Source organism: Choloepus didactylus, chromosome 19 (assembly GCF_015220235.1).
Source record: "Choloepus didactylus isolate mChoDid1 chromosome 19, mChoDid1.pri, whole genome shotgun sequence".
NCBI lineage: Eukaryota > Metazoa > Chordata > Mammalia > Pilosa > Megalonychidae > Choloepus > Choloepus didactylus.
The window spans coordinates 19,711,533-19,727,610 of NC_051325.1; the positions used below are offsets into that span (position 1 = coordinate 19,711,533).

Here is a 16,078-nt window from a genome sequence, read left to right on the forward strand (position 1 = left end):
TGTTTTAATAGTATTATAAAATACTCATCTTAGTCTAATATTTAACTGAGGGCAACACCATAAAATATTTCTGATGACTATTTTAGTTAAAAATTATTAAAAATAATAGATTCACAAAATTCCTTAAATAATTTTTCTGATCTTAATGTACATATTTTGAAATAAAGTATTAATTATTTTGTATTTGGCATACAAAATGATATTTCAGAGGCTTATAATATTAGAAACTCTCACAAAGGAAATCAGTTTACTGTTTTACATAAATTAGAATAATAATTTCAAATCATAATGTTTTGCAATTAATTGTATATATTTACACATATAAGACATACTATGTCACACTGGAAGGAAGGAAGGGAAGAAAGGAGGGAAGGAGGGAAGGAAGGATGGGTATTTGTACCCACAAACTTTTGAAATATATAAAAGTCCGCCAAATTTAACAAGTCCAATTATCTAACTGAAAGTATCTAAGTTTCCATTTAGGACTTCATTAGAAAATCCTTATTGGTTTTATGTGATGTTTATGAAATATTTTTAAAAATGTTTCCTACACAAATATACTGTGAGATTAAACTGAAGAGAATTATCAGTGGAGTTTTATTTCTCATGAGGGAAAAAAAAATGGCATTCCTAAGGCAGAAAAGTTCTTAATACTTCATTTGAAAGGATGTTTTGATGTGAAAACTACAGATTTCATTCAAATTTGAAAACAGATATTTCCATCCATCTTTTTTCCACAACACATTTTCCAACCAAAAGTTTTCAGGCTTCAGTATCAAAAATAAAATTATTTCAAAAAGTCCAGATTCATCATGCTTTATTTTATATAAAAAAGTAATTTTCTCTCCAGATTTTACTTATTTGATTCCACCGTAAATTTATGAAACAATAGCCTTTACAGATAAGGAAAATATTTTCTTCTTTGTCTTCATCATTAGGTAACCATTACTGAATGTCTATGAATTCAATGGCTTTCCAAAGTCATCACTACAGAATTGATATTTTAATGAATAGCAAGCATAGGCTTAGCTTAAATAGCTCATTCTTTATAAATGCATGCCATTTATTACTTGGAATACTTCTTAAATGTTTATTCACTACTTCAATACTGAATTTTTATTCACTATTTCAATACAAAGAGTATAGTAAATTTAGAAAAATAAGTGTGAATGCACCATTATCATCATTATTATTAATGAGACAAATACAAATACAAGAAAGCCTTCTCTGAAAATCATATAATAAATATCCCCATGTCCCTGTACAATTCTTTTCCTGCTTCTTTTTGTAAGTACAAACAACCAAGTCCAAGTCTAAAACCTGAAACTGTTCCCATATGGGGCTTCAACAGCATTAAATGGATGCTGACAGCCATTTAATTTATATCATTCTGGCAGAATGAGTCCGTTCCATCAAAAAAAAAGAATATTAATAAATAATTTTTCATTTTGTATACATTTATCTATTTTAATTCACTTCTGCTATCAAATAACTTAGAACTACTTACAATAAAATTTACCTACAAAAAAATATTAAAAAGAAATTTGGGTCTAAAAAAGGGAGAATAAAAATGACAATAAAATTAATCCAAATTTTCCTGAGAATGGGATACCATCAGTTCCTACCCCAAAATGAGACAGCTGTTTTGCATACTGCTTCTCAATATCTCAGATATAAAAGGTACAGACCGGATGGTGACTGAAGAGAATGCTCTAACAACGTCAGTACATTTCTAACCTTCTGCTTCCATCTCCAGGGAAGCTGCCAGTCTACTCCAATGTCATTAATAACTAAATAAACGAAAAGTTCTTCAAAACACACTGTTGATACTTAGATTCATTCCCTACTTGTCTCAAGCTACTGGCATGTCTAATGACCCCTGCATCCAGAGCAAAAAGTGGGTATATGGTGCCTCATTTATGCACAGGCCACTTTTCTAGCAACTTCAACTATCCAGAACCTAACAAACCAAAACATGGTCAAAACAGCTTCTGCACGGTGCTTATTCTGATTAAAGCCCATACACACCCTATAATCATGGGGTCACTTCTCAGGACCTTCCTTATTCTTAGTCTATTTATTCTTGCTAAATCTATATTCTTCAAGCCACCATATTTGGTTTCCCAATAATACACTGATTAAAAGCATCAAATTAGAAGGGAGATGAGAGCTGCTAAAGATGGGTACAAAGACTACGGTTTTATACCAAGGGCAGAGGCTGTCATTTTATAAGCCAGATTTAAGAACTCAGGCAGAAAAATAATGCAGAACTATCTGATGGACAGGCAAACAGCCCTTGTGAAGTCATCAGTCAATGTATAGCAAATAATCTTCATGTTATCTCAAAGTCATCAAGGAATGGTTAACTGTGTTTGTGGTTGTATCATAAATACGAGAAGTGTGAAATATGTTTTTGTAAGACTTCCACCCAAAATACATAAAATTCTATCATTTAAGAAAGGGTAGCTGTTATCAGAAAAATTCACTTTGCTAGAATATCCCAGTGACCACTCTTAAGGGCTTTATAAGTTCATTATATTAATCAATCAATACCCATCAATATCTTCAACATCCATCAACATCTTTTACTGAGAAAAGCAAACTTGAACCTCATTAAAGGGCAACTGTAAAACTGTAGAGATATGTTCTTATGAATACCTAGTTTACAAGTTACAAGTCCCTGCCACTTCTTAGCATGCTTCCTTTCAAGCATTTGACCATTCTCAGTTTCATTTTTCTCAGCTGCAAAATGGAAACAATAGTATCTACTTCACAGGAAATTCTACTTTATAGGGTGAGTAATGAACCTGGAGACTTCACAACTCCAAAAGATGGTGCTGGAAGGCAGTAAAAATATGGCTAAGAATTCACTGAGAGAACGGTCATGACTTTTCATGTCCTATCTTCTCAGGCCACTGTTGGCAAAAGAATCCTGGAGATCATGCATTTGAATCAGGGTGGCAATCAATTGCTCTGTTCTTCCTCAGTAGAGTCCATTACTTGCTGTAATGGGCTGTAATGGGCTAAAGCATAATTTTGATTACATCATTGGTATTTCCTGGTTTCTATCCTAAGCGCTATTTTTGCTCCAGGCTTTCTTGGTATCTCCTCATACCCTCATGCCATATCTCTCTAGTCTTAGCCTCTTTTCTGCATTTGAAACAAAGGAAACAGAGAAGAGTCCAAAAAGGAAGCTGGAGAGACGTTTGACAGAATTCAATGGAGATAAAACTATCATCACCACAGTAGTAGTATAGAAAATGATGAATTCTACAAGATGAATTTTATAGGATGCTACTACGCATCAATGGCTCTACATAAAGTAAGACAGATGCAAGTTTCAATCTTTAAGTCACTGCTTTGTAGGAATGTGTTCTTGGGTAAGTTGTTCTATTGTCTCTGTGTCCTCATTGGATAAATGGGTTTAAAAACAGCATACCTACATCAGGGTACAACTACCTCAGGGTTCTGGTGAAGACTGAATAATATATGATACTGAACATATTTAGCCAAGGGCCTGGCACATATTAGGTGGCTAAAACCATAAGCTGTATTAGCTAGGTACCATAAATGTACTCTATAAATATGCATGAAAGCGTAAGTAAATTACCCGCGTTCTTTAATGTTAATAATATGCAGGTAATACAACCATTAGTGGGAGATAGACACACCTTTCCAAAACTTTTGGTACAACCAATAAATATGTGTGTATAAATGTGTCTATGTTTTTAAATCATTTGAAATTTGTAAAAGGCAGAATTTCAAATTGTCCTCTGAAAAAGAATGTACCATTATTTAGCATCTAAATAAACTAATCTACCAAATACTCTTTTTTCAAATATCATTTTCAAAGAGAGCAAATATGTGTCAGGTAAGAAGTTAACATGAAAAAAGAACCACATGCACATAAAAATTTGCTTCTGCAAGTAAAAGGCCACCCACTGCCCTTGATTGTTTTGGAAGTCCATTAAAATCAGTAAAGGAAACAGACACCAAAAACTTTAAAGTTCTTTTATGTTTACTTTCTTCAAGTAATAATGCTATCTTTGACATGAAGATTTTAAAGAGTTACATTTCTAAGGATTAAACTGATCCATTAAAGGAGCAGGATAGCCTAACGTTGATACTTATTTTAAAAATCGAGAAATGATGAAAGTAATTTTTGTGACCTATTTTAAACTATGAATAACAACAGAGTTAATGGAAGTTAATGTAAACAGCGTTGACATAATAAAACTGTAATTTGATAAAGGTGTGTCCATCCACATTTCAATAAAATGTATATATACATGTATAACTAAAATGATAGATGTATCATTTTACTCCTAAAGATTTATTTAAATGATTATCTGCATTTCCAACTCCAAAAAATCACTTTGGAACACATTTTACTTTTGCCTGAAAGAACTTTTTCCCCACTGATTACCAAGATAGATGTCAAACTGTTAGCTGGGAGCATTTACAACGAAAAGTTTTCATTGTAACTTGTCATTAAATTGATGCCTTTTATAAATCCCTCAGTATGAGTTTTAACAATACCTGAATTCTTTCTGACACCTTTGAACAGAGCAAAGGGGTGGGATTACCTAAAGTAGCCTTTTGTGTTTTTTCCTTCATCTTACCTGCATTCCCTACTTATAATTACTGCAAAAACACGTTTCTTGGTTAGGAAAGGACTCCTAAGGATTTCAAAAGAAAACTAAAGAAATCAAGTTTCAGGTACTCTAAACGTATCAGATGGAAACTCTGAAACTAGAATTAGATGTTATTTAAATTCACTTAGAAAAATTATCTCAATTGTGACAAGATTTGCAACAAACTCAACTGTACAAGAACTACAAGCTTGTGAAATAAACATTACTCAATGTGCTTGTAGCTTCTTGAGTTTAAAATCTTTAAGACTGTTCTTCAATGCATTTTGCCTTGTTTTGTGCAGAGTACACCCACTTGCTCAAACTCCATTTACACTTCACAGATGGTCACATCACTAATGACATTTCCTGTTTAGCTCCATATTTAAAAATCAATTGCAGTGGAATGTAGACTGGCAGTAGACTTCTCTCCAATAAATATCCATACCAGGGAACAGCAAAAACCTTTCTTCTTTCAGATGGAAACAAAACATTTGTGTTTATATTAACACAACTTTAGTTCACTTCCTTTCCTGGTGCCAGTTTTGGCTGGTGCCAATAACAAAATGTTAAAAGCCTCGATTTTCCACACAGTTGTCTCAAAACAACTTTTTAAAAATCTTAGTTAAGTGAAAGAAAATTCTAAATTATTAATTTTAAATGATACCAGCTCTTTTCGAAAATTAATTTTCCAATGGTTTTCTTTCCTAACAAGGTCTCCCTGATCTGAAATCTTCTCAGAGTTTTATGAATTTGAGTCCTAAAAGTACCAACTGGACTTTGTACATCACTGATAAAGTAATGTGAGAAACACAAATGGACTTCTTTCCTTTACCAAACCATTTTGGCACTAATTCTAAAACTGCCAACATTTTAAACCCTCTCTTTACACAAGACCAGGTTTCCAGGAAGCGTAAGCAAACCAGCAAATAGAGCACTTTAAAAGATCAATGTTAAAGAAATGAATAGTTAATATGAACAAAATATGAAAATTATAATAATTTCATATCTATATTTCCAAAGACTGGAAAAATACTGTTTTAAAACCATGGTAAACGATTTAATGGAAATAACATATTAAATTCCTCTACTGAATGTAAACATAAGAAAGAAAAGAGACCATAATTTTGGATTACTACTTCTATAGATAAAAGTTGAACTTAATGAAAGGTTGGTTTTTATTTCAGTAGTTGTAGAGGGTGATTAAGGTAGCATGCATGAAGTCCACCTTCAGCTATGCCGGAGATGTGCAACATGGCCGCCAGGGCTGATACAACAATAGCTTAAGTTACCCTCAGCCTTCTTTACGGAAGTAGTTCACGCCAAAAGTGCTAGTTCGCGCCAAAAATGCTAACCCTACATCTGCCATCCGCCCTAGCAACAGCAGCCACCAATCCTAGACCGCCACGAGCCCTTGCTAGCCACTCCCCTTCTCCTAGAGTATATATGCTCTGCCTCTTCAATAAAGTTTTGCAGCTTGATCAGAAACCTGTCTTGCTGTCATTCCTCGTGTCTCTTGTCCCATACCATTCCTCCCTCACAGGACTCGGAGCCTCCGTTGAACGTCCCGCGGGCCGGGACAAGTAGTAGCCTCATTGTTGTCTCTTTAAAATAGCTTAACTGAGGGCTCTCTCTCTGTAGTCCATACATAAAATTTCTGAAGTCTTTATTTAGTAAAAACAGTCAACACAAATTCTCCAACCAATATTCATTTCCAAATCACAAGTTATAATATTTGATGAAGCATTGTATCTAAATGCACTGTAACAATAAATTAGGAAAACTGGTTTTCATAAACCATTTTGTGTCATTCTGGCACTTAAGAAGTCTTCCCATTCCTTTGGGATATTTGGCAAGGATCATCATTCCTCTCATTTTACAAATGGCCAGTCTATGAAGTTGAGCCCAAATGCCCAGGGCAAGTTAACAGCTGAGACAGAAGTCAAAATCCTAACATTTCCAAACCACAAATTATCATTTTGTTCACAAGTTCAATGTACAAAGGAACAAATGATAGAGGGTTTTTTGTTTTGTTTTGTTTTTTAAACAAACCTTTGTGAAAAGTTTACTATTTACTTGGAACTATGCTAGTCACGGGGTAAGACAAGTTTCTGCTCTGGAATATTGCAATCTGGGGCAGCATACATGTAAATAGATTGCTTCCATACAATGAAATAAATGCTAAAAATGTATGCAAACTTGTGTGGTTGTCCCTTTATTGGTACTTACTATTTATTGTTAAGGACACACTGTTGTTTTCTAGTGCATTGTCAATCCCCGACTGTTCCAGTTTGCTAATGCTGCCGGAATGCAAAACACCAGAGATGGATTGGCTTTTATAAAAGGGGGTTTATTTGGTTACTCGGTTACAGTCTTAAGGCCATAAAGTGCCCGAGGTAACACATCAGCAATCGGGTACCTTCACTGGAGGATGGCCAATGGTGTCCAGAAAACTTCTGTTAGCTGGGAAGGCACATGACTGGCGTCTGCTCCAAAGTTCTGGTTTCAAAACAGCTTTCTCCCAGGACGTTCCTCTCTAGGCTGCAGTTCCTCAAAAATGTCACTCTTAGTTGCACTTGGGGTATCTGTCCTCTCTTAGCTTCTCCGGAGCAAGAGTCTGCTTCCAACGGCCATCTTCAAAATGTCTCTCATCCGCAGCTCCCGTGCTTTCTTCAAAGTGCCCCTCTTGGCTGTAGCTCCTCTTCAAAACATCACTCACGGCTGCACTGAGTTCCCTCTGCCCTTCAGCTCATTTATATGGCTCCACTGATCAAGGCCCACCCTGAATGGGTGGGGCCATGCCTCCATGGAAATTATCTCATCAGAGTTATCACCTACAGTTGGGTGGGGCACATCTCCATGGAAACACTCAAAGAATTCCAATCTAATCAGCACTAAAATGTCTGCCCCACAAGATTGCATCAAAGAATATGGCTTTTTCTGGGGGACAGAATACATTCAAACCAGCACACTGACTTAGAGAAAATTTGTGTTTTCTCCCCCAACTATCTTCTTGAAAGGTGCATTAAACTCCTGTATGCAACTTGGGACAGTGTTCCCGAGGGTATGGTATGCTAGCTACCAGTAATTTTTGAGATACATGTATATTGTTTTATTTTAATAGTTACGTATTTATTTGAAAAACACTGATTTTTCTTTTATGGTAGCTATGGATATTTTCCTTCTAAAATTTAATTTTTGAAAAAAGCCAGGTAGCCAAGTTTAGAAAATCCTCAAGACTACCTCTTGGAAAACACAGAATACGTGGCAAATTTGTGGGTCATCCTTGCATAAGAAGTCATGTTAACGTTTTCAGGAACAACTTCATTATAGTATGTGTGGTGCCAAAACAAGCAAAGCATCATCCTTTTTTATCATCAACGTCTGTGATTTTTTAAAAACTGATGACCATTTTCTTTATAGGCAGGACTTCAGAAGCCTATTTAGTTCATGAAATTATCTAATTGAGAAAAGTGTCTGTCTGACTTTCTTCTCTCTTCATGTGAGTGTGAATTAAACAGTTGGATTTGATGATGGTCTAGGCAGCAAGTACCATGAAAGGATGAACACAGGAGGGCTGAATGTAGGATTTTTTTTTTCTTTTCATGGTAAAAAATCTTAGTGTTGGGCTTTGGTGTAAGCATAAGAGAATTAGTACAGAAAAGTAGTCTTAGATGAAGGGAGAAGTACACAAGTTCCTCCTGTAACACATTTATACAGGAAACACCACCCACACTATTCCTGACTAATATTTTCTTTCTTATAATGTGCACTGCTTTACAGTAAGTGATAAATACTGTTAGTGAAAAATTCTTCCCAATATACTTGGCTTCATTCCACAAAGATTTTTCTGCCAACAACTTATTCTTTTATACCAGTTGAAAAAGGTATATATTAAGCACTGAACTTTAGAAGAACTACTCCAACAAATGACCTATCATACTTTCATCGGGGATTCTTTTTCTTTATATATATATATATATCAAAAATAAAAATCCAGGTCAACAATCCCACACTTGAAACCCTTGGGACTAAATATGTTTTGGAATTGAAGGTTTCTTCAATTTTACAAAGGAAATATGGTTTACGTATCACATATAACATTCTCAGTGAAATCTCAGATAGTGCCCTCTAATCAAACATGTTAATATTATGAAATATATGAATATTTTATATTGAGTGAGATTGGAAAAGGACTAAATAGTCTCATGTCAACCCAGGAGTATAGGCTTGTACTACTAGAATTACAAATCGGGATGAACTAGCTTGCAAAGAAACCCTTCTAATCTGCAAGAAGGAAATTAAGCAATGTCATTCTACAGTCGAAAAGAGGAAAAGCAAGCATGGATAAATAAACACTGAATGCCGCCAATATGAACGCTTAAAATAAATGCCAACTGTTCATACGTAACACGTGAGCATTTGCAGCATGCTGTAGAGGTGAAGAGCAGTTTCTGGAGTCAGGCTTCATGGATTTGAATTGTGACTCCACTGCTTCCTGGTTATATAACCCTGAGAAGTTATTTAACCACTCTGTGCCTTGGTTTCTTCTTTCCTAAAATAAGAATAGTACAGTCTTCATAAGTTGTTATAGAATTTAAAACAGTTAATAATTGTAAAGTACTTAGAAGACTGCCTAGCACATCTGAGTGCTTGTTACCATTACTAATATTGGTAAAATTGCTTTGAGAGAAGCATGTCTGGGATTTTAGACAGGATGGATTTTGATGCTCTTCTAACTTACTGAAAAACAATAACCTGCTTCATGAGAGACTTGGAATTTTAAGAGCTTCTTGAAATACATTTAATGTAGAGGAAATCGGAGCAAATGTGCAGTCTAAGAATGGCAATTTTGAGGAAATCTCCACAACTAGAATGCAGACAAACAGAAAGGAAGACACTGATCAAATCTGCCTCCTATGCTGAGGCATAGAAGATAAAGTAGTTAAGGGAGAACTAGTAAAAACCCTGAACGATAGAATAAGGAATTTAGGAGCTATCCTCCTAGAGGATTCTAATGGTGAATTAGATGGCTAAGGCCTCACAAATAACCAAATAAACCAAAACAAACCTCCTCATCATCCTAAACAACTGAGGTGAGGTATTTAATTACTATCAGATATTTATGCAGAACAAATAAACATTATTTTATTTTATACTGCTGCAGATCAGGTTCTCTAGGAACAGGCTTTGAGACAAGTTTATCAAAGAGTACTCTTGAGAGTAAGGAAAGCAAGATTAGGCAGAGGGAGAAGTTGGGCTGTGATGAGATTGTAACAGAGGCCTCAGACAACCTCGGGGAGCTCGGGAGCTAGGCTGGCCCTCAAGAGTTATACTGTGAGCTAAGGAGGTTGGGCCTTTGTACTCCCTGCATTGACAAGTCATTTTATGCAAGTTGCAGCTGGAAAGAATGTAGCCCCAAGTGAGGCAGCTCCCATTAGCTGAAGGCAATTACCTGAGAGAATTATCAAAGCCTGTACTTGCAATTGGGAAATGAATGCCCTACTCCTTTAAAGGAATCTTGGGCAGTGCATCTTAGCACACACACATCAGTGGATTCCATGTTGTGGTCTCCAAATATCTGCCATCAGCATTGCCTGGAAACTTGTTAGAGATACAAATTCTCAGGCCCCATGCCAGAGCTACTGAATCAGAAACTCTGGGGGTAGGTCCCAGCAATCTGCTTCAACAAGCCTTCCAGATTATGCATGCTAAGTTTGAAAACCACTGCATACATATACTATTAAAATAAGAAGTGTACACAGAATTATTTCAATGCAGGAACACAGCCTGCACTCTTGTGAATACATATCGTAGACTAATGCTCAATCATACTGGAAACCAAGGAAATTCAATTCCTTAGAATTCAGCCATGTCCTGACTCTGCATCAGTCACAGACCAGTAGGTTGAGAGACTCAAAAGTAATTACTAAGCAGTAGTAATAGTTGATATGACACCTTATATGTAACACAGATCAATGGGATCTTGAAAAAGAAAGTCTATAAACAGAACATACTGGGGCAAAAAAAAATGTGAACTGAGTAGAGAAAAATGATAGGAGCTGGACAGCTCTAGCCAAATCCAACTTGCTTGGTGACTGACTCTCCTTGGGCTTCAATGAAGAACAGCAAGCAAAGAAATAGCAAGATGAGCTCAGAAAGAAGGCAAGGAATGGCCTTAAGGCAATTTATCTCTTCTAGTAAGAAGTCTTTGTAGCCAAGAGGGATAACAAAGATTTGGGAAAAGCCAAGGAAAATCCCCAAGTCTATATTAACTCTGTGTGACAGATAGCAAGGAAACAAATTCCAAACAATGACAAGACAAGGTGGTGAAAATGTTCTTCTTCATGGATATCATCACTCCAAGTATTCAATGACACAAGAGTGATACTATGGTCTGCAACTCATTAGAGCATTCCAGGAAACCTTCTGAGAACATGATAAATGAAGTATTGAATGCCCCACACAAACAGTTTCAAATTTTGATGGTGTTTTCTTTGAGCCTGATATTAAAAGTTAGGCAATCAGAATAAAAGCTATGGCTTACATTATTACATTTCTCTCTACAAAGTCTTCTCACACAAGCTGTAATTTGACACTCACAAGTACTCTTTGAAATTGGCAAGGCCAGTTTATCTGCATTCTGTAAGTAAAGAAATGGGACCTAAAAAGGCTAAGTGACCTGCCCAAGGTCCCAAAGCAAGCTAATTGGAGATAACAGAATTATTAGCACTTATTATTATCCTTTATTGAATATCTCCTATATACCAGGGACCAGACTAGAAGTTATACCTATATTTTATAAAATCCTCACAAAACTCTTTAAGTTAGGTATCATTATTTTTCCTTTCATAGATAGGAAACAGAAAACCTGTCCAATATCCCACAGGTATTAAGTAGCAGAGCCAGAGCCCAGGGAAGTTTTGCACCAAACCCTGTTTCTTTCCTCTATAGTGAGTGTCTCAACTGTTCCTGGGTGGGCCTGGGCATCACTATTGTATTCTTCTTCATTAGCAAAGTTGTGGGTTTACAGAGCAATCATGCATAAAATACAGGAATCCCATATACCACCCTAATATTAGCAATGTGCTTTGGTGTGGAACATTTGTTACAGCTGTATGATCTCACTGATTTGAAATAATTAGAATAAGCAAACTCACCAAGTCAGAATCTAGAATATAGGTTACCAGGAGATGGGGTGGGCATAGGGAATGGGAAGTTAAGGCTTAAAATATACAGAGTAATAATGGAAATGTTTTGGTAATGGATGGTGGCAATGGCAGCACAACATCATGAATGTAATTAACAGCAGTAAAATATATATATCTGAATGTGGTTAAGAGGGCATTAGTTTTTAATGTTCCCCAGGTGATTTTAATGTGCAGCCAGGCTGGGAAACTACTCCCAAACTACTGCATAGCCAAATGTTTATAGAACACTAGCAAGAGGGTAGATTTTTAAATTGATAAAAATAGAATAAATAACATAAAAGGCATAAGAAGTAGAGAAGAAACAAGTTACTTTAAGGAAGAAGGTTAAATAAAATGTAATAGCCAAAATCCCACAATATTTTGATACCTAAATATTAAGACATCAAGCATTGGTTGGTTTACTCACCTTAATAACGAACGTATCAGGAGCAAGAAATCTAAAAGCAAGGCATGTATCAACTTTTACAGAAATAAAATGGTATTTCAGATTCCAAAGGTCAAATTCAATCCAATATTTTATTTGACTTCAGAATTTTTCTGTATTTCAAATAATTCATTTTTCTTGAATTTCAGGATACTTCCGTGTGAAAATCAACAGTTTAATACAAAACCAGTGTTCTGATGGTGTGACTTCTTCAAAAGGTAGTTAAATATTTATTTGCCATTCTCCTCGCATAATGACCAAACAAAATTCTATGTCAGTTTGTTGAACTAGAATCCTAAGTACTGCAAAACAGGTCAGCAATTAATGTCTTTGCTGAGTAGTTGCTTTCTACATATCTACAAGGCAAGGATTTCCATTGAATTGAAAGCAAAACAGGAGACAATCCATTCAGTCACATGAAAGCGAGCTTGTCATTTGAAACTCACAGGCAACTGAACCCCCAGCTCTTCTCAGACACCAAGACTTATTTCCTCCTCTCAGCTGCCAATCTCCATTTCACCTAGAAAATCCCCAACCCCCCCTCCTTTGCTATTAAATTCCATATTAACACCTCCCAGCTGCCAAACTTCCTAGCTCTCTCCTTTGTCTACCTTTATAGTATGTGATCAAGAGCAAATGCTCCAGCAAGCTTAAAATCTCACAGCTGTACAGAATACACATGGGAAACAAAACCATCAGAAACAAGACATCCTTTAATGTTTAATTTAACCTAAGCCTGTTGTTTAAACATATTTCTACGTATTTGTGTAAAGAAATGTTTTTACTAGCTGCAAAATTCCATTTGGGGACAGCTTTAAAAGAAAAACACATAATTCACATCTAAAAGTCACATTATGGTGATTTCTTCTGATTTACTTAACTATATTTTAATAATAATTTTACTCTCACCTCACCTAATCTTTTTGTTTTATCATCTTTAAATGTATTTCTGTGATATTTTAAATTCAAAATTGTTATTTATAGAATATTTCTTCATTATAAGCAAAATTAACATTCAGATTTTTCTAAAAACATGGTTCATTTTAATATAGTAATTTTTTTTTCCTTCCACTCTGATTCACAATTGAAGAGGAAATTTCCTTTGAGGACAAAAAAGAAAAAAAAAAAAAAAAAAGATTTGAATATAGAACCCAAGGTCTGTAAATAGAGACTCCTAGGCAAAACAAAACAAAACAAAAACAAAAAGAAAAAGATTTGGATATAAAAACACGGATGGAGAATTCATCTGATCTTTAAGAAAGGTTTCCCCAACACTTTTCTAAGTAAATGTAACTACTCAAAAGCATATTTCCCAAATCAGGAGAAAAGATACCATATGTCAGTCACACACAAAAAACATATACTTCTAATTAGGAAACTATACTTGTAAATTAGTGTTTTCCAGCCATTGTCATGGTTAGCCACAAATCAATAGGAAAGTATGGATATCTACTGTTATAAATAGATAAATGATCAATGAAATAGATAAGTGGATAGACAAAACACTGATATATTTAGAAATGAGTAATCTGAACTTTTTTTATTTTTCAGTCTCTATCTGATGATACAAATCTAATAGCCAACTCTTATTGCTGATTCACAGCCCAATATTGCACATTCTTATGGAAAATTCTTTTCTATTAGACATGTCCAAAGATCATCTTATTAGCAAGACTGAAGAATGTCATTGTCATATCAAATATGCTCAGCTGTTTACCGCATGCTGAAGCAGTGTTAGAACTGTTTAAAGATGTGTCTGACATCATTAATCTATTTGACCTCTGACCTGCAGCTCTAAACTGTAACTATGGTGACCAAGGCTTGACCTTACAATGCTGAGAAACTTTAAAGCTCCACAGTATTTTGAGTCACATTGTTAAGTTAGACAAAAGGGTAAAGAAGTAATGTGACAGTTTCCTGGGCGTTAAGGTCAGTGGGTCAATTGTGCTGAAACTATTTTGTATGATAAGGAAACTAGTCAAATTTTTTGATCTGTTGGAATTTTTAAGAATGGTATTTTGTTAGAAGTTGTAAAAAGTACAAAAATTTCAATGCAATAAATTCTAAAAGTATCGGTGATAAAAACACAATTAGTGTTGCATAATCAATAATGTAATATTCCTTACAACATTTATAGGTGTAACACAATATACCATTTTTAGGGACTATATAATCATAAGTGGATAATTTCATCTGCAGATTCCTGCTTCAATGATAGAGATAATATACCCCAAATAATGAAATTATATTTTGTTTTGTTTCTAAACCTGGGGCATTATTGTGAACAAATTCAGTTTGTGAACAAATTCATACTATGATATCTATTAAATAAGAACTGCCTACATACACATACAATATTTATTTGGAACACACTATTCTCTTAGGAAAGCTTCTAATCAAAAGCAATGAGCATGTACGTGAATGTAGAATAAGTGTAACACCATGTAATGGTAGCTACTACTTCTAAATGTGAGCACCGCCAGGAGCTAGGTGTGCCCTCACAGCATAATTAAACCAGCACTTCGCATAGAAACTGTGAAATTCTATTTTCAAGATTTTCTAATTACAACAATAATAGGCCAGATTAACCTTTTCTACAAAAAGGCATTTTCTGAGACACTGGTTTATGGATGTTTATCCTGAGACCCTGATTATTTCTACACTAATTCAGGAGAAGCAAATGATTTGGGGTACATGTGTGCAGGGGTGGGGGTGGGTCTCTGCAGAAAAATAGTAAATAATGGTATTTTCCACATAAGCAAAACAGACCCTATTAGTCCCCCAATGAACTCAATGTTAAAACATACATTACAAACAAAAATTATAGACAATTCACAACATTTGCCATTATTTTTTAAAATAATGAAATATATTTTACTCTAAAGACCCTCTGGCAGAAGTTATCATAATTAAGAAGTATTTCATCTCATTTTTTAAAAAGTAGAAGGAGATACAATTATAGATAGATAGAGAATTCTACATATATCAAATTTTACATGGAAAAGGACACTAAATATTCCTTCTTTATTTTTCACTTGGAAGTTTGGAGACTTTCAGAAAATGACTTGCTGGTAGGAGAGTAGCCATCATCTGCAGCTTTGTTTTCTTATCTTTCACCTATGTATCTGTCAAGAAGCACATGCCAGTGATTTTTAGAGAACTTAGGAGTCTTTAGTAGATTCGAAGGAGACTTTGGTATGGCAAAAGATTTGAAGACTTAAAATAAAAAAATCTAAGCTTTGGTCACTAAAATGCCACAGGGAGGTGAATGCTTCAAAACAAACCATACTGGGACACATATTTCTAAAATTGCGGTAGAATCAGGCATGATTGGTCAAGAATATACAGCAAACAAAACAAATGAAACCTTTCGATTGCATCTTTGCCTGAATATGGACTACAGGAAAATAAATCTTAGGCTCAAAACTTCGCAGAGGCTAAGCACACTGGTCATGTGAGGAAATACCTCGTTCAACATTCTCAAAGTATGTTATCAGAAAGCTGGAAGAAACAAAGGGGCAAGGGAAAAGGTGAAAGCTAGGAGTTGTGGGTGATGTTCAGAGGGCCTAAGTCAAAGAAAAGAAACAATTTCATACACTTCTCTAATACAGTATATTTTAAAATCTGATCAGTTTTAACCAAGAATGGCTAAATATCTACCATTTAAAAAACACAAGGTCAAAATGTTTTATAACAGACATTTTCTATCAAATCTTCAAGACACATTTCATTCTCATGTTACATTACTGTTTCAGTTTCTTGTCTTGAAATATACTCAGTCATACTGTATTGTCATTTTAATATACTCACTT

At 35.0% G+C, this 16,078-nt stretch overlaps 1 protein-coding gene across 6 annotated transcripts in view; it reads right to left on the bottom strand.

The window, feature by feature from the left end:
• Window positions 1-16,078, bottom strand: part of MACROD2 (mono-ADP ribosylhydrolase 2) — a 2,227,780-nt gene that overhangs the window by 1,755,422 nt on the left and 456,280 nt on the right. The gene's annotated exons all lie outside the window — the stretch shown is intronic.